General features: G+C 50.8%; 1 protein-coding gene across 1 annotated transcript in view; it reads right to left on the reverse strand.

Annotated features, from left to right (window-relative positions):
• The window catches only part of CPLX2 (complexin 2), an 82788-nt gene extending 73342 nt beyond the window's left edge, over nucleotides 1–9446 (reverse strand). Inside the window, exon 1 of the mRNA XM_027607117.2 lies at nucleotides 9216–9446. The gene's annotated coding sequence lies outside the window, so the exon portion shown is untranslated. The remainder of the gene's footprint in view (nucleotides 1–9215) is intronic.
• Between the last annotated feature and the right edge of the window lie 355 nt (nucleotides 9447–9801).

A 9801-nucleotide genomic window follows, 5' to 3' on the forward strand; every position in this document is an offset into this window, starting at 1 on the left:
GCCCCAGTGAAGCCCTCCTCTGCCACCTGGCTGCTCCCAAACTGTGTCCTAGCAACCTCACAGTCCTCACCTTGGCAACGCCAGCTTCTGCACGCTCTTCCTGATTGGGCTGGAAAGGAAGTGCATTTGAATGCCTAGCTAGAATGCCTCCTGTCCACTAGACCTGCTCAGGGAACCAGCCTGGGCCACCCACAGCCCGCAGCCCTGGGTTCATCAGGTGGAGGCTGGCCAATCAGATGCAGGATGTGGGTCTGGACGCAGGACAGGACTCTGGACTCTCAGCCTTGTGAGCTGGGTTCTGACCCCAGGGCTGACGCTCTGTCTGAGTGACCTTGGACAAGTCTCTTCCCGTCCCTGGGCCTCAGTTTTCCCTGTCGTAAAATAAGGAGGTTGAACAACACTATCTCTAGAGTCTAATATTATCTTACTCCGTTTTTGACCTTTTCCTATGGTTATTGGTTGGATGCTCTGTTGCTGGCACATATTTTAGTGTCAGACTCTAGGTTTTTTTTTTGTTTGTTTTTTTGTTTTGACTCTAGGGGTTTAAATCCTAGTTTGCAGGGCGCCTGGGTGGCTCAGTCAGTTAAGCCTCCATCTCTTGGTTTTTGCTCAGGTCATGATTTCAGGGTCATGAGATGAAGCCCCGCATGGGGCTCTGCGCTCAACGGGGAGTCTGCTTCTCTCCCTCCTTCCCCTTCTGCTCCTCCCCCTGCCACTCGCATTTTCTCTCTCTCTCTAAAATAAATAAATTACTTTAAAAAAATCCTGGTTTGCTTGGCCAAATCACTCTACCTCTCTGAGCCTAGATTTTTTTCCCTCCTTAAAATGAATTTCATGCTATCTTGCCCAGGGGGTTATGAGAACAGTTAGTTGAGATGGTATAAATGAAAGTGCTTTATAAGTGGCAAAGAGCTATGCGAGTGTGATCTATTTCATTACATGGGCTGTGCTCAGTAACCATTTATTGAACGCGACCTGGCCCTCCCACCACCAGCAACAACAGCAAGCATTTATTGAACACTTACTATGTGCCAAGCATTATGCTGAGGTTTTACTCATGTTATTTTGTCTTTACCACAACCACGTAAGGAATTTACTATTATTATTCCCATTTTCTAGATGAACAAAGGAGGGCTGATATGATTTTGTATAGAAGGAGCTCAGCCAGATGCCCTGGCTTTAAAACTTGACCATTTAAAATGTAATGAGGTGGCCCCCTCAGATCTCTTCTCCCTATTTCGGGTTTTTCCTCTTGCCCTAAGTCAGGACCTTACTCAGAGTTTGGTGGGCAAAGGGGCAGCATTCCCATTTACTGAGCATCTCTTCAAAGTGCCAAGAATTGATCAGCTTCTCAGGCTTTTCCCTGCATGCCAATCCCTTGGGGGTATCATTAAAATGCAGATTCTGATTCAGTGGGTCTGAGATGCAGTTGAGATTCTGCATTTCTAATGCGTTTCTAGGAGATGCTGATGTTGCTGGCAGGGGGACCACACCTTGAGTAGCCAGGTGCAAAAGGACTTCAAGTATTATCTTCTTGAATCCTGGGGACTAAGTCTTTTTAGCTTGGGGTCACAGATGGGGCAACTGAAGCTTGAGAGGCAATGTACCTGACTCAGGGTCCCACAGCATACAAGGGGTGAGTTTGAACTTCTGTCCACCTGGGAGTATGCAGTGCTAGGGGTTATGGTGCCAAGCCTTACCTCCTGGCTGTGTGGTCCCTGCTTGGGCTTCTGTCTCCACAGCCAAGGCAGAGAGTGGTCTCTGAGACGCCTACTAGGACCTGTTTCTTACTTTCAGTTTGTCACGAGCAGACCAGTTTTGGGTGCTGACTTCCAGTGGGGACAGGGGCCTGGCCCAGGAAGTGTCTGTGCCGTTGAGTGGACATCTTAGGATCAGTATGGGATCCTGCACATGTATGACTCACCCTGTATGTCCTACCCCCAGCCTGGCTCTTTTGGAGTCCTGTCCTTATTTGAAAAATTTTAATGTTTTATTCACCATGGATTTTGGGGTCACTAATTTTGTTTTTAAAAAATATTGCACAAAAATGGTCTTGATTTTGATGACTGAGCTTTTTAGTATCCCTTTACATTTTGCACCTGAGGCAGATGCCTCTGGCCCTCGCCTCAGTCCAGTCCCGGCCAGCCCTGTGTCTTCTCCGGCCCCCTCCTGCCTCATGGCATCAGGACGCTGCCTGCCAGGCGCCACGGTGCCCACCCAGCCACTGGCCGGCTGATACATTTATTTCCCAGCAGAGGGATCCATCACTTGGCTTGCCTTTTGGCCGCCCTGCTCTAGCGAAGGCAGGAGGAACTGTGGGCCTGACAGGGGTCTGGGTGATCACTCTGATGTGGGCATTGCCCCAGCAGGCCCCTTACCAGTGAGGAGAGGGAGAAAAGGGACTTCACTACAATTTCGATTGCCCCCCTCTGCTTCAGCCAGTCTTCAAGGCCCTGCCTGTTCTGGCTCCTGTTAACCCATCTGTCCTTATCTCTACCACCCCCTCCCTCCCTCCCTCCCTCCCTCCCTCCCTCCCTCCCTCCCTCCCTCGGCTCCTGTCATGCAACTTTGTCAGGCTTCTTCCTACCTCAGGATCTTTGCACTTTCTCCCTGGACACTTGTCTCATGGCTAGCTGCTTCTCCCTGTCCAGATGTCAGCTTCAGTGCCGGGTCCTTCAAGCCCTACCTGCCTTACACAAACAGCCCCCGCCTCCTTGACACACCCCTCTTTTATTTCCTTCCTAGCACTTACATAACTTGGTGAAATTATTTTATTGTTTACTTGCTTGTTTTCTGTCTCCCCACTAGAACGTGAGCTCAGGGAGAGCATGGACCTCATCTTACTCTTCTTTGGCTTTACAGCTCTCAAAAAGTGATTGGCCCATCGTGGGTATTCAGTGAGTGTTGAGGCATCAGTGAGCCATACCCTGGGCCTGAGTTTCCACATTTGCGAAATGGGATTGCAGCCTGAACCCCACCTGGTCAGGATCAAAAGGAAAATGACCCAGTTTGGGGGCCAGTGGTATTATCCCCGTTGTTTAGCTGATGAACTTGAAACTCAGAGAAAGATGGGACTTCCCCCAAGTCACTGGCCAGGAAATACGTGGGCTGGGGCTCTCTCCAGTTCAGAGAAGCGCCCAACCCCACGCCCTGCCCGGAGCGGCCGTTCAGGAACGGCATGGCTGGATCCGAGTTCCTCTGAGTCTCTTGCCATCTGCGGCTTGAACTGCAAGACCCTCCTTGCCCGCCAGGCTGTCACAACTTCCTGTCGAGTCAGAGACAGGAAATCTAATGGCTGTTTTCTTGTGGAATACAAAGGCCTGCCTCTTGCAAATGTAGAGATACATTTTCTCCCCGTTGGCAATTACTCCGCTGGATGTCTGGGGAACGTTTTTCATCTTCCAGGCACTTCACCAAGATTAACTTCTGAACCTATGCAGCGGTGCTCGTTGCAGCTTGAGTGGGTGTCTGGGGCAGCGTGGGTGGCGGTGTCTTCTGTCACAAGAGGAGCTGGAGTTTAGAGGGCTTGAGGCCCCCAAGTCAACATCTCTAGGAGTTTGGTCGATATTCCTGAGAGCAGTTTCTCCGCTGTCAGAAACGCACTGACCTTCTTGAGGATTCAAGGTTTCTGACACTCCCTGCGTGATTTGGCTGTTGATTTAGCAGTGTGTTCCCCAAATACTTACTGAGAGTTTCCTAGGCATCCTTCTCACCCTGAGCATGCAATGGGAGAACAAAATATATCCAGCCCTTACCTTCCTACAGTACTGGACCAGTAGGGGACATGAATGACAGTGTCCCACCCGTAACTGGCTGCGTGACTCTGGGTAGGTTCCTTTCCCTCTCAAGGCCATTGGGGTTTAGCTTACTCTCCTCCCCTGGTTCCCCTGCTTAAAGGCCTTTGATAGCCCCCTGTTGCTTACAGAGAAGATGAGCATCTCTGGCCTGGCCTTCAAGGTCCCTCAGAGCTGGGCTCTACTTGACCTTTTCCAGCACAGGCTTCTGCTCTCCCACTCCCATTTGCTCCATTTTTATTTAACCAACACTCATACATCACTTTCTAAGTGCTTTCCAGGCACTGTCTAAATGCTTCACAACGTTTAACTTGCTTGAACCTCACAGAACTCCCTTGAAATAAGTATTGTGATTCTCATCATCTCCATTTTCGAGGTGAGGACACTGGGACACAGAAAAGTAAGCAACTTGTGTGTGTCCACACAGTACTAAATGATGTGGCTGGGATCTGAACCCGGGTGGCCTGGCTCCCCGCTCCTGTAGTCCACTGCTGCTAAATTACCTTTCTCTGTCCTTGGCACCAGCTCTACTCTCTCCTTTCCCAGGTGCACTCCAACAGCCATTGCCCACGTCCATGAAGCCCTCCCTGATGCCTCCCAGGCTGAATGGGTTCTTCTTAGCTCTGTGTTAATGCCTTGCACATCCCTCCCCACGGCAGCCCTTCCCACAGGGTTCTGCTATTCTGGTTCATGTCCTGTCTCCTCTGTTGGATGCTGAACACCTCAAGGGCTGAAGCTGTGTGTCACCTTATCTGCCTGCTCTGTGCCCAGCCCAGCGTGTTCATATTATCCATTCTCCATGCAGTAACCAGAGGCATCTTTTAAAAGCAAAATCAGTTTATATCACTCTCCTGCTTAAAATCATCCAGTGATTTACATTTGGTATTTAGAATAAAATCCCAAATCTTGACCATGGCTTAGAAGGCTCTGCACGAGGGACTGGTGCCTGCCCCTCTCTGCTCCTCTGCTACCACTTTTCCCCTTGCTCCCTGCTCCAGCCACATTGGCCTTCTGCCTGTCCCCCAAAGAGACCAGGCTCACATTTGGGGCCTCTTCCTGAGCTATTTCTTTTTCTGGAATGTGTGGCCCCACATCCTCCCCTGACTGACTTCTTGTTATTGGGGCCTGAGTTTCATGTCGCCTTTTCAGACAGACCCTCCTTATCTGTCTGTCTACTTAAATGTTTTCATATTTACTTTCTAATTGTTATTAATGACTGTGTCTACTGCAAGTCTGTAAGCCCCACGGGAGCAGGGATCTGAGGTGTCTTGTTCCATACCTGGAACCATGCCTGACGCCGAACAGCCACTCAGTGAGTAAATGTTGGAGGAAGAATAAATGCTCACCAAGGTCCCTTTGGAATTGATCCTACCTATTGCCATTCAGCTAGGCCCAGACAGTATAATATAATACAGCTTTCCCCTTCTATCTGAAAGTAGAGCATTCTTATGAAACCTTTTGTAAACCAAAATGGTGCAAAGCAAAGAAGCAATTACCATTTTGTAAAAGTGAAATCCTCTTCAAATTTCTTTTGGTTAGTGAAGTGACCTACTAATGTAGGTCTTCTGTAAAAGTGATGTGACATAAAGTGAACTTTCAGATAGTGGGGAAAACCTATATCATCATAATAAAATCTAATCTAATCTAATAATGTAATATAGGTATTATAATATATTTGAATTGGTCTCATCTGAGGCTAAAAACTGGGATAATTGCATAAGTTGAAATTCACTATCTTTATCACCTTTCTATGTCTCGCCTACAGTCATACTCCCAGAAGTGAGGTAATTTTATTGACCATTCTCTGCCGACTTCTCTTCACCAGGGATGCTTAGAACTCTTTACGTGTGCTTTAATTTGTCCACCTAAGACTCAGGGAAACTTGTGAGATACTGCCTTCCCCATTTTGCAGGCAGGGACGCCCCCTAAAAAGCAAAATGCTGACTTGTGAAGTGCCTAGAGCCTGATGGGAGCACACATACCCATCACAGTCATTGCATTTCATCAGTAACAGGAGAGACTTCATGATCTAGAAAGGCACAAGAGCTCTGAGTCCTGCCGGGACCTGGGCCAAACACTACTCGTGCGTCAGAGGAATGGTGGTCTGTAGCTGAGAGAGATGTTCGGCCCAATTTGGGGCAAATGGAAAAAGCGAGGCTTCACATGCATCTGGTTGAGACAAATGGGGTGGGCAAAAACGTGCAGAAATGAGGTGTGGGTGTCTGACTGCAGATATTTGTTAATGAGAACCAAGGGACAAGGCAGGAGATGCACACAGTAGCCAGAATACAGGCACCACCATCGTAGACTTTCTTCAGAAGGATATGGAAGAAAAAATTGTCAAGGTGTCTCAAAGACCAACTGCTATATATAGTCATCCTCTTCCTCTTGAGAACCAGAAAGGACATTTCTTGCCCCACTTTCCCCTCCTCCTTCCAGCGCTTTGAGCTTGGGAAGGAAATGGCATCCCAGGTTTATGGGCTGAGAAACTCTAAGACCTAATCTTTCAGGCAGAATGGTGAACTGACAAGAACTCTTGATTATGAGTTCAAAGGTCTTGGCTCTGGTCTCAGCACTGTGGAACTTTGGGTAAATTCCTCTCTATGTCTGACCCTTGTCTTCCTTGTCTGTAAAAAGGCTGTTGGGTTTGATGATTTCCAAGTCAAGGATTTCCATGACTTCGAGCCTCCTGTCCTCATAAGCTTATGGTTCAGATTAGTTTGAAAGGGAAGCTCTTACTTTTGTCTTTTTCTTGATGGAGCTCAATTTGTCTTTGGGTCAGCCTTGCAAACGGTTATTGGCTTCTGGTCACAGTGTAGGTAGTGGAGATAAACAATTCTGGCTTGGTGAAATCTGTTGAGGCTGATGTACCCTCCATTTTTTCTGAAATAGTTTCTCTAATAATGCACATGGCTCATGACCATAGCATAAAACTCTCTCAAAACTTTCTGCTAAGGACAGGAATGTTCAGAACAGATTGTGGAAGGAAAGTCATAGTGTGAGTTAGAGACTTCCAAGGTAGAACAACATTTGAATGGCAGGGTGTTGTTGTTGATGTTAAAATCCTTCTGCACTAGATGATGTGATGTCTTGGGTTTGCTTCAAAATAAGTCTGTGTGTGTGTGTGTGTGTGTGTGTGTGTGTGTGTGTGTGTGTGTGTGTGAGTGTGATGAGAGTGGGCGTGGGGATAGATGAAACAAAATTGGCCAACTGTTGAAGCTTGATGATGGGTACGTGGGGGTTTATTATACTATTCTTTCTATTTTTTTTAAAGATTTTATTTATTTATTTGAGAGAGAATGAGAGAGAGAGCACGAGAGGGAAGAGGGTCAGAGGGAGAAGCAGACTCCCTGCCGAGCAGGGAGCCTGATGTGGGACTCGATCCCGGGACTCCAGGATCATGACCTGAGCCGAAGGCAGTTGCTTAACTGACTGAGCCACCCAGGCGCCCCTCTATTTTTTTTTTAAATAGGGTTGAAATATTTCGTCACAGAAGACCCTTTGGAGACTGGCTCCAGCTTTTCTCTCTACTCTCATTTCACAGTCCCCATCTCGAGGACCGTCCAGCACAGTGACCTCACCCTGGTGGCTCTGATCTCACTCCTTTTGGCCTTTCTACACAGTTCCATGTGTTTGAGGTACCTTTCCCCTTCTCTCCTGACGGCTGGGCTCATCACTCCTGCCTCTGAGATCCCTTCGCCCTGTGTACTCACCTTGATTGCAGCCCTTATCGTATCATATTGCAACTGATTTCTTTTCTGCTTCCTCTGCTGGCCTGTGCCCTCCCCAGGACACTTCTCTGTCTCCCCAGTGCACAGCCAGTGCACATAAGAGATCTTCAGCACATGTTTACAGAGGGAATAATAGCAGAAAAGGATAGCTCATATTCTGAGTACTTATTATGTGCCAGACACTGCCCTAAGCTCATTATATAGGTATTTCATTAAATCCTCACCACAAGTGGGTACTATTAACCTGTCTTCTCATCACTCTCCCAAGGTCACGTGCTAGTAAGTGACAGAGCTGAGAGCTGGACTCAGAATGGAAACAACTCTGCTCTTCTCCCTGTATCTGGGGTTTTAAAACACTTCTCGGTGAATGCTACACAACAGACCCAGGATTTGGGGGTGCCCGAGCTTTAGGCCCATTTCTGCTACTAAATTGCTGAGTGACCTTGGACAAATCACCTCTGCCCCCTATGCCGACTCCCCGGGAGAGACTACCAGTGATTGAGAGGGTCACGTGAGGCAAGGGCCCTCCCAGCTTCAGCTCGCAGAGAAAGGTTTTCCTCTTACACATTTGGTTTTCTGCCGCGGAGCTGGCGTCCCAGTTTGGGAACCTCCCAGCTTCTCATGCTCCTTCAACCTCTTTTCTTACTAATTGCAGCTTCCCGGAGCCAAGCCGCCGTTCACAACCTGCTGCCAGGGTCCCTCCCTTCCCCCTTCCTTCCTCTCGGGCATCGCTCGGGGTGGGGTGGGGGCGGAACCCTGGTCAGGAGGGAGGGGAAAGCAAGTATCTGCCAGGTTCCTGAGGCTTCCCCGCAGTTTCTCGGCCCCCTCCCCCCACGGAAACTCAGCCTCACACTTTCTAGGGATGTTCCAGGGAGTGATTGCAGCTGTCAGCCTCGGGCATCTGTGTTAGGCTCTCCGAAGGAAGTCCGTGGTCCTGAGCTAGGGTGGAAGTGGGGGTCTGGAAGGAGGAGGGGGCAGAGCACTCCTCCCTTCTAGCCTAGGCCCAGCCCGCCCCACTGGACTCCAGACCCTTCTGTGCCCGTCCCCCCTTCCACCCTCTTTCCGACTTCCAGCTGGGACCCGCCATTGCACGGCCAGGCCTTGGCGAACTGCAGACCCAAGCCACAGACGCGCGATTGTGACTGGGCTCCCCTCCCCAGCTCGCCCCAGACACTGCTCTGGGGGAAGCCGAAATCCCCGATCGATGCAACCACCCACCCGAGAGGAACGCGGGAGGCCCCAGCCCATCCGCTTTGTTCGCGGCGCGCCAGGAAGCAGGCGGCCGGCAAGAGCTGCCTGCCGCCGCTGTGTTGACGCGGGGAGCGGAGTCCGCGGGGACGAGGGACTGTCCTCGGAGGCCGTGGCACTGAACCCGGACCCAAGGAGGAGAGGAGCCGGCGGATGGCCGTCGTCTGCCGGTGCAGTGCTGACCCGGCGAGAGGACCTCGCCGGGCGCAGGAGCTGTCCCCGAGGTGGTGCTGAAGCGAGAAGGAGCCCGTGGCGCCCTCCGCCTCTCCCCGGAAGAGCCGGTCGCGGCTGAGAGCTACCGGGAGAAGGAAGGAGGGCCGGAGGAAGCCACCCTCAGGGAGCTCGGCGGCGCGGGGCCTATGGCTAGGGTCTCTCCGGCGAACCTGCTCCAGCCGAGGAGGTGGCGGCTCAGCAACAGAGAGCGAGCGTGCGTTCTACGAACCTGTTGGAGGCTGCAGCTCCTCCGCGGCCGACCAGGGCGCCCGGGACCGAGATTCTGGCGCGCGTCTCCTTCCCCCTTTATGCACTCCTCCGCTGAGGCACTCCCTCCTGCCTGGGCTAGCACATGTGCACGCGGGGGGCGCCCAGCCCCTCTTCGGTCCGCCCCGAGTGTCAGCCAAGCTGCAGGGCACAAAGCCGAGAGGCCTCCCCCAAGGGCAGACCCGCTCCCAGGGAGACCCAAGCTTCCTGAGATAGGAGGCGGGGGCTGGCGACGGGGACGAGAGAGGGCGCCAGCAGTGAAACCAAGAAGAGACATGGGGGGAGCTCCCCATAGAGTCAGTTCTGCCCTGAAGTTTGGGAACACAGGGTCCTGTTACTTAGAGGACAAAGGGCAGCCTGCCTTGGAAGTCTACTCCCCACCCCCATTTCCGTGACCAACAACCACATGCAGGTCTTGTACTTGCTCTGTTGCCGTACCTCTGGTGAGTGCCTCTAATATCTCTTTCCAGTCTATTATCTACCAAGTCCTAGAGAGAGCTTTCCAAACCTTTTATATATTCAGCCCATCCATAATAAAATGCAAACTC

Source organism: Zalophus californianus, chromosome 5 (genome assembly GCF_009762305.2).
Source record: "Zalophus californianus isolate mZalCal1 chromosome 5, mZalCal1.pri.v2, whole genome shotgun sequence".
Classification (NCBI taxonomy): Eukaryota; Metazoa; Chordata; class Mammalia; order Carnivora; family Otariidae; genus Zalophus; species Zalophus californianus.